Raw genomic sequence first — 15,648 nt, forward strand, 5'->3', positions numbered from 1 at the left:
CGGGCTCCGCCCACACTCCGATACTAACATATCGTCTATACGGGCCGGCCTTGGTGCCTTAGACCCGTCCCTACTGGAAGGAAACTCACCTCGAGAGTAGCTGCCGAAAACCTGCTCAGACTACGCCTGGCTGCCGCACCGGTAATCCTTCCGGCTATAAATCCATAAACATGGATTAGGTACTCATAAATACCCCTAAGGTCAAATGACTGGTCAAAGTCAACTCCTTGGTCAAAGTCAACCTTCTGATTGACAGGACTCGCCGAGTCCATATGGCGACTCGCCGAGTCCTTCTATGTCTAGCCCGACTCTGACTCATCGGGTCCCTGTTCCCACTCACTGAGTCAGCCTGACTCGCTAGACGGGGACAACTAACAAACCCGCGACTGGACTCGCCGAGTCCAAGGGGGTGACTCGCCGAGTCCGACGAACAGATCTCACAAATCGCTCCAATCTTCCATCAGAACATCAACCTTGGAGATTTGGAGATTCTGGGACTATAGTTACACGTTAAATTGCTAATTCCACGTGCGACTACGGAGGGTTGGACCTCCTACACTTAAACCCTTCTTATCCTAGTGACTGATCATATGACTCGCCGAGTTGGAAGAGCAACTCGTCGAGTTCAAGGCTATATTCAAGGGACTCGCCGAGTTTGAAGAACGACTCGCCGAGTACCAGGCAATATTCATAGGACTCGCCGAGTTGTTTATCCAACTCGCCGAGTCTAAGGCCATCTTCATGGAACTCGCCGAGTCCACTTTGGCACTCGCCGAGTACCCTTCGACTCTTCACCCATTCTGGCCAAAACTGAGACATGCAATGGTTCCAAACCATAAATCTAAGCTCCTAGGGCATAAACACACGGAGTTTGGGAGGTTTAAGGTCTTGAAATCCACATATAAGGGACAAAAAGGGAATCTATTATACTAAAGATTAAGAAGGAGCTTTCTTACCTGGTTAGGAGCTTCTCCCAGGGTAGATTTCGGATCTACCACACTTCCTTGCACCCTCCAACTTCCTCCTTCTTCTCTTAAGCTTCAAACTTCCTTCACCAAGCCAAAATCACTCTCAAGGATCAAAATGGGCTAGGGTTTCGCTCTCCAGTTCTTCTGGAAGAGAATGGGACGAAATGGGTGTTTTAGAATGGGTAAAATAGGGTGCAATGTCTGAAAATAGAGTTTCATCCAGACAGGTGGACTCGCCGAGTCCACGCATCGACTCGCCGAGTCCACGCATCGACTCGCCGAGTTCACCGCTCAAATCCCGTGTCCACCCTGCTGCTACTCGGCGAGTCGGGACGCAGACTCGCCGAGTTCGTGGCAAAATTAAGATAAAAACTTAATTAAAATCATACCATGAACCCGGTGTTACAAATCTCCCCCACTTATTTTAGACTTCGTCCTCGAAGTCTGCCGCTCCCTTCCGGAACAGCTCCGGATAATGCTCCATCATCTCATCTGCGGGCTCCCAAGTCCATTCCGAGCCCTTCCGATGCTGCCATTGCACCTTCACCAGCTCCACCATTTTGTTCCTCAGTTCCTTCGACTTCCGGTCTAGGATAGCCACAGGCCGCTCGATATAATTCAGGCTGTCATCAACCTGGATGTCCTCCAAAGGTACCACTGCTGAATCGTCCACCATGCACTTCCGCAGCTGGGAGACGTGGAAAGTGATGTGGATCTGACTAAGTTCGGCTGGCAGGTCCAGCTGATATGCCACCTTGCCCACCCGGGCTGCAACCCTAAACGGTCCAATATACCTGGGACCTAACTTGCCCCGTTTCCTGAATCGGATGACGCCCTTCCACGGTGACACTTTCAGGAGAACCATATCCCCGACCTGGAACTCCAGGTCTGATCGGCGCCTATCGGCATAACTCTTCTGCCGACTCTGAGCAGTCTGAAGCCTGCTCCGGACCTGCTGAATCTTCTCTGTCATCTTGAGCACTACTTCGGTGCTCCCCATGACTCTCTGTCCAACCTCGCCCCAACATATCGGGGTCCTGCACTTCCTCCCGTACAACATCTCGAAGGGAGGACAGTCAATACTCGCGTGATAGCTGTTATTGTATGAAAACTCGGCTAAAGGAAGATAGGTATCCCAGCTACCACCGAAGTCTAAAACACATGCCCGCAGCATGTCCTCCAGAGTATGGATGGTCCGCTCGCTCTGGCCATCCGTCTGTGGGTGAAAGGCTGTACTAAAATGCCGACGAGTACCCAGCTCGTCATGAAACTTCTTCCAGAACCTGGAAGTGAAACGTACATCCCTATCCGAAATCACTGAAACTGGCACCCCGTGCCGTGCCACCACCTCTCTGATGTAGATATCGGCCAATTTCTCGGCCGAGATGCTCTCCTGAATCGGGATAAATTGGGCGCTCTAGGTCAATCGATCGACGATGACCCATATCGAATCCACTCCCTGCGCGGTCCTGGGAAGCTTGGTGACGAAATCCATCGTGATGTCTTCCCATTTCCACAGCGGGATATCCAACGGCTGCATCTTGCCGTGTGGTCTCTGGTGTTCGGCCTTGACCTTCCTGCAGGTCAGGCACCGCTCATCGTACCATGCTACATCCCTCTTCATGCAGGGCCACCAATAGTCCAGACGAAGATCCCTATACATCTTCGTTGCCCCTGGATGAATGGAGAATCGGGATTTGTGCGCCTCCTCCATCAGAACCTGGCGCACGCCTCCGAGGTATGGAACCCACACCCTACGGTGTAATGTCAATAATCCCCTGCTGTCATGGTCGAAGGAGGAAACCTGTCCCACAATCCGCTCACTCTTCCGATGTTCCTCCTTTATAGCCTCCTGCTGAGCCTCCCAGATTTGCTCCAAAAGCGGAGTCACCACTGTCATCCGCATGCAAATATCCCTGATCGGTGCTGCCTTGCGGATAAGCGCATCGGCCACCACGTTGGCCTTCCCCGGGTGATAAAGGATTTCACAATCATAATCCTTTACCACATCAAGCCACCGACGCTGCCTCATATTCAGATTTGGCTGGTCCATGAGGTACCTCAAACTCTTGTGGTCCGTGTAAATCGTACAGCGAACCCCATAGAGGTAATGACGCCAAATCTTGAGGGCGAACACAACAGCCCCCAACTCTAAATCATGCGTCGGGTAGTTCGCCTCGTGAGGCTTCAGCTGCCTCGACGCGTAGGCGATGACATGCCCTCTCTGCATCAATACCGCGCCCAAACCTGAGATGGACGCATCGCAGTATACAACAAAATCCTCCATACCCTCTGGCAAGGCTAAGATTGGCGCCTCGCACAATCTCTGTCTCAGTGTCTCGAATGCTGCCTGCTGCTCAGGCCCCCAACGAAAGACCACAACCTTCCTCGTAAACCTGGTCAGGGGTAATGCTATCTTGGAGAAATCCTGAATGAATCTCCGATAGTAGCCAGCTAATCCTAGGAAACTCCGAATCTTAGATGGAGACTTCGGAACCTCCCATCTCATCATGGCCTCCACCTTGGCCGGATCCACCGAAATACCGTTCTAGTTGACAAGGTGCCCAAGAAACTGCACCTCGCGCAACCAGAACTCACACTTGGAGAACTTAGCATACAAGTTCTCCCTTCTCAAGGTCTCCAAAACCTCCCGCAAATGCTCCTCATGCTGCTCTCGCGTCTTGGAGTAAACCAAGATATCATCAATAAAGACTATTACCGACCGGTCTAACATCGGTCTACACACGCGGTTGATGAGGTCCATGAACGCGGCAGGAGCATTGGTGAGCCCGAAAAGCATCACCACGAACTCATAGTGGCCATAACGTGTCCGAAATGCCGTCTTCTGCACATCCTCCTCTCTGACCCTCACCTGGTGATACCCTGAACGCAAGTCTATCTTGGAGAACCAAGATGCTCCCTGAAGCTGGTCAAAGAGGTCGTCAATCCTCGGGAGTGGGTAGCGGTTCTTCACCGTTACCTTATTCAGCTCCCTGTAATCGATACACATCCGATGCGACTCGTCCTTCTTCTTCACAAACAGAATCGGGGCTCCCCAGGGTGAACTGCTCGGTCTAATGAAACCCTTGTCTAACAGCTCCTGAAGCTGTGTAGACAACTCCTGCATCTCAGGAGGAGCCAACCGATACGGTGCCTTGGCTATCGGAGCCGCACCAGGGACTAGGTCGATCCTGAACTCCACCTGTCGCTCTGGAGGTATCCCAGGCAGCTCCTCGGGGAATACATCCGCGAACTCTCGTACTACGGGCACATCGCCCACCGTCGCCTTACCCGCCTCCCGGGTGTCCATGACATATGCGACATATCCTGCGTAACCCTGCTGAAGGTAACGCCTTGCCCTCGCTGCCGAACAGAAGGCTGGCCCTCGCTGTGATCTCTCACCCTGAATTACTAACTCTCCCCCACTTGGGGCTCTGACCCGTACTAACTGTTGTGCACAATCTATCACTGCCCCATTGGGACTCAGCCAATCCATACCAATAATGACCTTGTTTCCCTGCAATGGAATGGGAACTAGGTCAACCAAATACCGCTCTTCGAACAACCTTAACACACAATCTCGGAAGACTTCTGATGCTCGCACTGACCGGTCGTCCGCAATCTCGACCTCTAAAGGGCAATCCAACATGCCCGAGGACTCAGGAAACTTCTTGCTAAGTGCAAGAGAAACAAAGGATCGGGTAGCCCCCGAATCAAACAACACCTGGACTGGAATACCGTTCACATGGAACGATCCTAAACGTATATACACAGAGCACATATCAATATCATAAATCTCATATAAATAGGTCAGAGGGAAAGAATCATACCCGTCACCACATCGGGTGTGGCACGTGCCTCCTCGGCTGTCAGCTGAAATGCCCGGCTCCTCACCACGGAGCCTCTGCCTTGCCCTGCCGGCCATCTGTAATCCGCAGGGTCGCTGGAGCTGGCGCCTGTACTGGTGCTGCTGCTGTCAACTGGGGGCAGTTGGCCCTCTTGTGGCCCCTCTGGTTGCAGTGGAAACACGGCAACTCAGATGTCTGAATAACCGGAGCAGGGGCAGTACAATCCCTGCTGAAGTGTCCCGTCTTGCCTCACCTGTAGCAGCCTGTCGATCCTAATCTACACGCTCCCTCGTGCGACCTGCCGCACTTCCTGCAGCGGCCCGGTCCTGAATGGCCTTTCGGCCTACCATCTGATCCCTTGGGCTTCTTTCCCGAAGCCCCTATCGTCTGTCCCTCCTCTGCCTTCCTCTTCCGGATGTGCTCCAGATCTATCTCCCTCTCCCTCGCCCTAGCAATCATAGAATCCAGGGTAGGGCAAGCTGAAAAACTGACATGCTCCCGAATGTCGGCTCGCAGCATGTCATGGTAGCGGGTCCTCCTCATATCCTCATCACCTGCATACTGGGGCACCAGTAACGCCCTCTCCCGGAACTTGGCGGTGATCTCCGCCACAGTCTCCGTCGTCTGTCTCATATCCAAAAACTCTCTGGCTAACTGCTGGAGTTCCACTGCAGGTGCGAACTCCGCTCTGAACCGGGTCACAAAGTCCGGCCACGTCATAGCCTCAATAGCCGATACTCCCAATGAGTCACTAACAGACTCCCACCAATCCCTAGCTCGGTCTCTCAAACATCCTGCTGCATACCTCACCTTCGACCCCTCGGGGCAGAAGCTGGTCAGCTGCGCAGACTCAATGTCTGCGATCCATCGTCTGGCCACAATGGGGTCCTTCGCCCCATGGAAATCCGTCGCACCGCTGCTCCTGAAGTCCTTGAAGGACAGTGTGCGAGATCCTGACTGGCTAGCCGCCATATCACTCCTGAACGCCCTGAGGCGATCCTCCATCAACTCAACAATACCTTCCTTGATCGACCCGAAGATGAGGGGAGTCGACTCAAGGATGCCCCTGGTAATCTCTGACGCGATGAACTCACGTAGACCCTCATCAATTGGTTCGGACCCTGAACCCGAACCCGATCCCGATCCTGAGCCTCCCGCTCCCTGTCGTGTGGTCACCATACTGAAAAACATAGCATAACCACCGTCAAACGATATTCCACTAACGAGGCTCACATACATACCACTAGTCCCCGGTCTCGCCTCGACCCTTTTTGAATCGAGTACGGATCCTCCGCTTTCAGTAGTACGGGCCCATACTACCTTCCACGTCTATCCGTACTTTCCTCAAGAATTGCCTCAACTCAACCAAGTCCTTTCTACTAATACTGCGGTTCTCGTGCTACTCTCGCCCTAGGCTTGCCCTAAGTAATCGCCATCCCACTCTCTGCCATCAGCTGCACAAGAATTCCCTACTTTCTTTCCCTAACTAGCTCACGAATACTATTACATATTACTCAGACTAGATAATTATTCGAATGAGAGGTCCTTCCCTACAACGGTTGGACTCAAACAAGAGCTGCGAAATAGGGCTAGACCCAACCTTCTGAAATTATTTAATCCTTGCAATATGTAACTTAGCATATTCGTTCACTAGTTAGTGAAAGACGACTAGAACTCCTAATAGCACAAAGCAAGCAACATTCGGGCATTGAGTACACATAATCAAGTATATACTACTCTGGCTTTCATACTGACTGATCTGTACTAGCATGCAATTCTCAAAAAGCCGAAACGCATAAAGCAGGCACATAAGGCATCATTCCTAGATCCTTAGTCCTATTAGAGCATGCTGTTCTACTGAAACTGAAACTGATAATCATAACGTAAACTTGTATGGGTACTTTGGGGAAAACTTACTTGAGCTCGGCCGGTCGCGCACATCACACACCTTTTTCTTTTTAGAAACCCCTTTTACTTAGTCTTTAGAAAATCATTTCTTTATAAAAATCTTTTAATCCCTCGATTTGAGTCCAGACACCCCCGAAGGTGTGTCCGAATCCCTCAAACCAGGGCTCTGATACCAACTTGTAACATCCCAAAAATACCAGCTAAAAATTTCATTTTTAAATTAGGTTAATTCATAAAAACATCGTTACAAAACATTCATAATATTAATTTATGTCTGAGAACCGGTAACATCATAGTAAAATATTCAGAGTACATCCCAGAAAATCCATAGTGCGGAAAACATGAGAGTGTGTGATATGCCGCTACCGCGCCGGCTCCTTTCCCCTAGCTGAAGAGGTACCTGAAAACAAAACTATAAAACGTAAGCACGAAGCTTAGCGAGTTCCCCCATAATGCCACATACCATGCAATCATATAATGAACAGCTAAGAGATACGGGCCTCGCCCACACCCATAGAGATACGGGCCTCGCCCACACTCTACTAGCTAGGAGATACGGGCCTCGCCCACACTCTACTTTCTGAGAGATACGGGCCTCCCCCACACTCTACTTTCTGAGAGATACGGGCCTCGCCCACGCTCTGCTATCCATGGAGATACGGGCCTCGCCCACACTCCGCTACTAAACCATAACATACAAGTATCACACAGACAACAAGTATTAGCAATTCTATCATACTGGCATATATCACAATCAAACTCAGCTATGAGATACGGGCTCCGCCCACACTCTGATACTAACATATCGTCTATACGGGCCGGCCTTGGTGCCTTAGACCCGTCCCTACTGGAAGGAAACTCACCTCGAGAGTAGCTTCCGACAACCTGCTCAGACTACGCCTGGCTGCCGCACCGGTAATCCTTCCGGCTATAAATCCATAAACATGGATTAGGTACTCATAAATACCCCTAAGGTCAAATGACTGGTAAAAGTCAACTCCTTGGTCAAAGTCAACCTTCTGATTGACAGGAGTCGCCGAGTCCATATGGCGACTCGCCGAGTCCTTCTATGTCTAGCCCGACTCTGACTCATTGGGTCCCTGTTCCCACTCACTGAGTCAGCCTGAATCGCTAGACGGGGACAACTAACAAACCCGCGACTGGACTCGTCGAGTCCAAGGGGGTGACTCGCCGAGTCCGACGAACAGATCTCACAAATCGCTCCAATCTTCCATCAGAACATCAACCTTGGAGATTTGGAGATTCTGGGACTATAGCTACACGTTAAATTGCTAATTCCACGTGAGACTACGGAGGGTTGGACCTCCTACACTTAAACCCTTCTTATCCTAGTGACTGATCATATGACTCGCCGAGTTGGAAGAACAACTCGTCGAGTTCAAGGCTATATTCAAGGGACTCGCCGAGTTTGAAGAACGACTCGCCGAGTACCAGGCAATCTTCATATGACTCGCCGAGTTGTTTATCCAACTCGCCGAGTCTAAGGCCATCTTCATGGAACTCGCCGAGTGCACTTTGGCACTCGCCGAGTACCCTTCGACTCTTCACCCATTCTGGCCAAAACTGAGACATGCAATGGTTCCAAACCATAAATCTAAGCTCCTAGGGCATAAACACACGGAGTTTGGGAGGTTTAAGGTCTTGAAATCCACATATAAGGGACAAAAAGGGAATCTATTATACTAAAGATTAAGAAGGAGCTTTCTTACCTGGTTAGGAGCTTCTCCCAGGGTAGATTTCGGATCTACCACACTTCCTTGCACCCTCCAACTTCGTCCTTCTTCTCTTAAGCTTCAAACTTCCTTCACCAAGCCAAAATCACTCTCAAGGATCAAAATGGGCTAGGGTTTCGCTCTCCAGTTCTTCTGGAAGAGAATGGGACGAAATGGGTGTTTTAGAATGGGTAAAATAGGGTGCAATGTCTGAAAATAGAGTTTCATCCAGACAGGTGGACTCGCCGAGTCCACGCATCGACTCGCCGAGTTCACCGCTCAAATCCCGTGTCCACCCTGCTGCTACTCGGCGAGTCGGGACGCAGACTCGCCGAGTTCGTGGCAAAATTAAGATAAAAACTTAAATAAAATCATACCATGAACCCGGTGTTACACTTGTTCTTGAATCTTTATGAGAATGTTTTGCGTTTTAACATCTTATTACTACTTGTATGTTTTTATTCATGAATTTAAATGTATTTGTAGTGATTAGTTGGCTAATTTCGTAACACCCAGTTTATTAAATAAATAAATGAGAAAATTAATAAATTAATAGTAGCCCTAAAATCCGTAATGATATAGCAAGGTGTTGGTCTCGAGGGTAATTGTTACAATTTTAGAAGTTGGGGGTTAAAATTGTAAGTTTTGGATTTAATTTGAAAGGGATTTCAGAAGTCAGGGTGCGTTTGGTAATTATTGGACTTGATTTGAAAGGGGTTTCAGAAGACAGGGTATAAATGGTAAATTATGTACCTAGGTGGAAAGAAATTTGTCATGAGGGGCTATATGGTAACTATTGGATTTCATTTGAAAACGAATGGATGGGAAGGGACAAGAAATGTATATTTGGGCATAAGTTTGAAAGGGATACGGGGTATAACCATTCCTTCCCTCATCGCATGGAAAAAAAGAAACCCTAAACCTAATGTTATGCAATGGCCGCCACTCTCCTTTCCTCCACCTTTAACCTCTAGCCGCCACCCTTATCCCTATATTCCGATCAGCTTCCAGCCACCATCGGTGAAGCACTACCACCACCTGACTCCCTCTCGTCCTCCTATCTGTTGAATCTCGAGCAACTGCCGACGTCGAAGTAGAAGAACACGATCTGTCGCTGCTGCCGTTTGCCGGACGGGGTCGCGACCTCCCTCCTCTTCCCCATTTGTTCTGTTGTGCGTGTTCCAGCTCATGTATGCATCCATTTTTCAGTAGTCATCATGTGATGTTGGTCGGAGAGCAAGGGGGCCACCATGGCAGCCAACCATGGTGGTTGTCGACGTCCAAACCCCTTCTGCCGCCACCAGCCACCGTGAGTGGTGGTTGTGGGTGTGCGTAATGGTGCTATGTGTGCACTGATTCTAGTTGAAGTCGTTTTTCCTTGGGGTTGCTTGATCGAAATCCAAAAGAAACCATCGCCACCACCGTGAGGTGGTGGCTGTCATCACCAAAACCTTCACTGCTGCCGCCGTGAGCCACCAGGTGGGTGGCTGGACCTTTCGAGCAAGTCGGGATCGTGGTTTGTGTGTGTTTTGTCTAGCCGGAAAGTCGAGAATAGCCACCGCCACCACCATGAGGTGGTGGCTGCCACCGTGTACCACTACCAACCACCACAAGGGTGGTTGCATGTATGTGTTTATTTTAGTGTAGTGTGTGTGTTTTTATTTTGGTATTTTCATTGTAAATTGTAAAAATGGAATAATGGAAAGAAATTGAAAACCACCACCTTAGGGTGGTGGCTGCCGCCTCCTGCCGCCACCGGCACCCGTGTCGGGTGGCGGTGTGCCTCGTTGATGTTGTGATTCGGTTTGGATGTTTGGACAAGGGACTAAAATCCTAATGGGCCTTGTAAGCCCTAGTGGGCCCAATGAAGCTTAATGGACCTAAAATCCCAAGCATGTGATTAATGGGCTTAGTGAAAACCCTAATGGGTCTAATGGACCCTAATTGACCTAAGGAAAACCCTAATGGGCTTAAAGACCTAGCTAATGGGCCTAATGGGCTAAGATGGGGTTGGAAACCTTAATTAGGGTTTAGAAAACCCTAATGTTGGATTTATGGGCTTGGACCTATCGGGACCCACATTTGGGCCATTGGAATGGAATTGTGTGTTAAGCCCAATCACACCATATGATTTATTTAGAAGAGTGATGGACTTAATGGATTAAGTCCTTAATGGTTAAGCAAGAAACACTTAACCCTAATCGTCATTTTATGTGAAACCCTAATTTCACTTGGGTTTATTGTTGGGCCTTTCTTTTGGTGTAACATCCCAAAAATACAACCCAAAATTTTTTTGTTTGAAAACTTTACTAAACCATAATATCAATTATTAAAAGATAAAACCATGAATCGTGTATCTCAAAATGTCATAATAAATTTATCAAATCGAAACTAGTGTCAAGATCATATCAAAATATCAGAGTCCAACTCCCAGGCTAAAACTATGGTGTATGCCATGCCATCATCCCGAGCCCTTCCCTTTGCTAGCTGAAGTACCTGAAACCAAAACTGAAACTGTAAGCACAAAGCTTAGTGAGCTACCCCAAAATACCACATACCATACAATAACATATAAATCACATACTGGGCCTCGCCCACTGCATCGGACCGAAGTCCGGAACTGACTAGGGCCTTGCCCACTGCATCGGACCGAACTCCGGAACTACTAGGGCCTTGCCCACTGCATCGGACTGAAGTCCGGAACTGACTAGGGCCTTGCCCACTGCATCGGACCGAAGTCCGGAACTGCATCGGACCGAAGCCCGGAACAGACTGAACATAGCATAACATAATCATAACATATAATATGAACACATATACTGCATACTGCATCGGACCATAGTCCGGAACACATAACACATACCATGCCTGTATCACAAAGACACCAAGCATACTGAACTACTGCATCGGACTGAAGTCCGGAACTAACTGCTAACTAAACGGGCCGGCATTGTGGCCGTAGACCCGTTCCTACTTGAAGGAAAAACTCACCTCGTAAGGCTGGCTGCTGAAATGCTCCTCGGGAACTGTCTGACTGCTGTTCCGGTAACTCTCCGACTACAATTCCCAAAAGACGCTAAATCAGACACTGATAACTAATCTTAGGGTAAAATGACTATTTTACCCCCTGGTCAAAGTCAACAATCCGTTGACCTGACTCGCCGAGTTGGGCCGCCAACTCGTCGGGTCCCTATCTTTCCTTCTACTCCCTTTCCCGACTCTACTCGTCGAGTTTAGCGAAGACTCGACGAGTTCTCCTTCTATAATAACATCGAGTCAACCTTTATCTGACTCGCCGAGTTGTATGAACAACTCGTCGAGTCCTCCTTCATCATATGAACACGTCCAATCCATGACTCGCCGAGTTGTATGAACAACTCGTCGAGTCTGTTCTTGTGGGAAGAAGATTGTCTTGGACTCGCCGAGTCAGGGCGTAGACTCGCCGAGTCCCTCTACACTCAGATCCATGTCTTAACTCACTGAGTCTTTACTCCACTCGCTAAACAGACTCGTTTCTACTGAACAGGGAATCTAAGACAAACGTCCGGACTCGCCGAGTCCGAAGAACGACTCGCCGAGTCCTTTGCATGCAGTTTCTATTCAGTCGATAACCAAGATGAAAGCTTTGTTACCAGAAAGGATGGCCAAATAGGAGTATAATCTGGATCTACTTCTTCTTCCTTGAGTTCTTCTACCTTCTCCTTCTTCTTCTTGCTCAACAATGCACCAAGATTCCTTCACAAGGGCAAAAATCACTCACATACACTTTAAGGAGGCTAGGATTTCGGGAATAAGTCTCTGAGAGGTGAAGGAGGCTGGTTTGGGGTTATAATGGTGTTTAAATAGGGTACACTCCCTAAAATTAGGGCTTCATCCAGACTGGCGGACTCGCCGAGTCGGGAATGGACTCGTCGAGTCGCTCCACTAAGTCCCCGTGCATTCCCGCTTCTACTCGACGAGTCGGGGCTACTGACTCGTCGAGTAACCCTAAGAAAGGAAATTCAATATTTAAATTACATACCAGGAATGGGGCGTTACAATTCTCCCCCACTTATCTTAGACTTCGTCCTCGAAGTCTGCTGTCTCTGGAAACAACTCTGGGTAGTGCTCCCTCATCTCTTCCTCGGGCTCCCATGTCCACTCCGAACCCTTACGGTGCTGCCACCGCACCTTCACCAACTCTACTCTCTTGTTCCTCAACTCTTTCACCTTGCGATCTAGAATCGCCACTGGTCTCTCGGTATAGTTCAGCCTGTCATCAACCTGAATGTCCTCCAGGGGTACCACTGCTGAATCATCCACTAAGCACTTCCGCAATTGAGAAACATGGAACGTGCTGTGGATTTGGCTGAGCTCTGCTGGAAGGTCTAACCGATAAGCAACCCGACCCACCCGGACCAAAACCCTAAACGGACCAATGAATCTGGGGCCCAACTTCCCCTCTTCCAAAATCTGATAACACCCTTCCAGGCTGACACTTTCAGGAGGACCATATCGCCCACCTGAAACTCCAAGTCCGAACGCCGCTTGTCGGCGTAACTCTTCTGCCGGCTCTGAGCAGTTTGGAGTCTGCTCCGGACTTGTTGAATCTGCTCCGTAGTCTTGAGTACCACCTCTGTACTCCCCATGACTCGCTGACCAACCTCACCCCAACAGATTGGGGTCCTACATTTCCTCCCGTAGAGCATCTCGAAGGGAGGCCGGTCTATACTCGAGTGATAGCTGTTGTTATACGAAAATTCCGCTAACGGAAGATACGTATCCCAACTGCCACCGAAATCTAACACACATGCCCGAAGCATGTCCTCGAGAGTCTGGATCATCCTCTCGCTCTGTCCGTCATTCTGAGGGTGGAAAGCGGTGCTGAAATGGAGACGAGTACCCATCTCGTCGTGAAACCGCTTCCAAAACCTGGAAGTAAAACGGACGTCTCTGTCTGATACCACTAAGACAGGCACTCCATGACGTGCCACCACCTCTCGCACATAAATCTCAGCCAATTTTTCGGCTGAGATGCTCTCCTGGATCGGTATGAAATGCGCACTCTTGGTCAACCGATCCACGATGACCAAAATCGAATCTACCCCACGTGCGGTCCTGGGAAGCTTAGTAATGAAATCCATGGTGATATCCTCCCATTTCCACATGGGAACGTCCAGTGGCTGCATCTTACCGTGGGTCCTCTGGTGCTCTGCCTTGACCTTCCTGCAGGTCAGGCATCTCTCCACATACCAAGCTACGTGCCGCTTCATGCAGGGCCACCAATAATCGGGTCGAAGATCTCTGTACATCTTCGTCGCCCCTGGGTGGATGGAGAACCGAGACTTGTGGGCCTCATCCATCAACACCTCCCGTACTCCTCCCCAGTATGGCACCCATACTCTCCCATGAAGGGTCAACAATCCTCGACTGTCATAATCGAAAAAAGCTACTCGGCCCATGATCCTTTCACACTTCTGTCTTTCCTCTTTTAGGCCCTCAACCTGTGCCTCTCTAATCTGCTCCAATAATGGAGTAATCACTGTCATCCTCAAACATATATCTATGATCGGGGCTATCATCGCCTTACGGCTCAGGGCGTCGGCCACTACGTTGGCCTTGCCCGGATGATAAAGGATCTCACAATCATAGTCCTTAACCACATCTAACCACCGACGCTGCCTCATGTTTAGATTCGGCTGATCTATAAGGTACCTCAGACTCTTGTGATCCGCGTAAATGGTACAATGGACCCCATAGAGGTAATGCCTCCAAATCTTGAGGGCGAACACCACTGCCCCCAGCACTAAATCGTGTGTCGGATAGTTAGCCTCGTGAGGCTTCAACTGTCTAGAGGCATACGCTATCACATGCCCTCGCTGCATCAACACTGCTCCCATACCTGTGATCGAAGCATCACAGTAGACTACGAAGTCATCCACTCCCTCTGGCAGGGTAAGAATCGGTGCCTCACACAATCTCTGCCTGAGGGTCTCAAATGCTGCCTGCTGCTCAGGCCCCCAGCGAATTGCCACCGACTTCCTGGTCAGTCGAGTGAGCGGAACTGCTATCTTGGAGAAATCCTGGATGAATCTCCTGTAGTACCCTGCCAAACCTAAGAAGCTCCGAATCTCAAATGGAGACCTCGGGACCTCCCACTGCATCACGACCTCTATCTTGGCCGGATCTACTAGTATACCCTTCTGGTTGACGAGGTGTCCAAGGAACTGTACCTCGCGCAACCAGAACTCACACTTGGAAAACTTTGCGAAAAGTCTCTCCCTCCTCAGTGTCTCTAGCACCTCCCTGAGGTGCTCCTCGTGCTGCTCCTGAGTCTTGGAGTAAACCAAGATGTCGTCAATAAACACTATCCCAGACCGATCCAGCATCGGCCTGCATACGCGGTTCATGAGATCCATGAACGCGGCTGGAGCATTGGTGGGCCCAAACGGCATCACCACAAACTCATAATGACCATAACGGGTCCTAAAAGCAGTCTTCTGCACATCATCATCTCTGACCCACATCTGGTGATATCCGGACCGTAGATCAATCTTGGAAAACCAAGATGTCCCCTGCAGCTGATCGAACAAATCATCTATCCTCCAGAGTGGGTAACGGTTCTTCACCGTTACCTTATTCAGCTCCCGGTAATCAATACACATACGGTGCGACCCGTCCTTCTTCTTCACAAACAGGATCGGGGGTCCCCATGGCGAACTGCTCGGTCTGATAAAACCCTTGTCTAGTAGCTCCTGCAGCTGCGTAGACAACTCCTGCATCTCAGGAGGAGCCAACCGATACGGTGCCTTGGCTATCGGAGCCGCACCAGGAACCAGATCAATCCTAAACTCAACCTGTCTCTCTGGAGGTATCCCAGGAAAATCCTCTGGGAATACATCCGGGTACTCATGTACTACCAGTACATCGTCAACTGTCGCCTTGCCCTTCTCCCGGGCATCTAAAACATAGGCGATGTACCCCGCGTAACCCTGCTGAAAGTAGCGCCTCGCTCTCGCTGCTGAACACAGAATCGGTCCGCGTTGTGGCCTCTCGCCCTGAATCACTAACTCTCCCCCACTAGGAGTACGAACCCTCACTAACTGCAGTTCACAATCAATCACCGCCCCATTGGGGCTCAACCAATCCATACCCACTATGACCTTATTCCCTCGCAGGGGAATAGGAACCAGATCTGCTGAAAACTGCTCA

The sequence above is a fragment of the Lactuca virosa genome, chromosome 4, assembly GCF_052849685.1.
Source record: "Lactuca virosa cultivar CGN04683 chromosome 4, Lactuca_virosa_CGN04683_v6, whole genome shotgun sequence".
In the NCBI taxonomy this organism is placed as follows: Eukaryota; Viridiplantae; Streptophyta; class Magnoliopsida; order Asterales; family Asteraceae; genus Lactuca; species Lactuca virosa.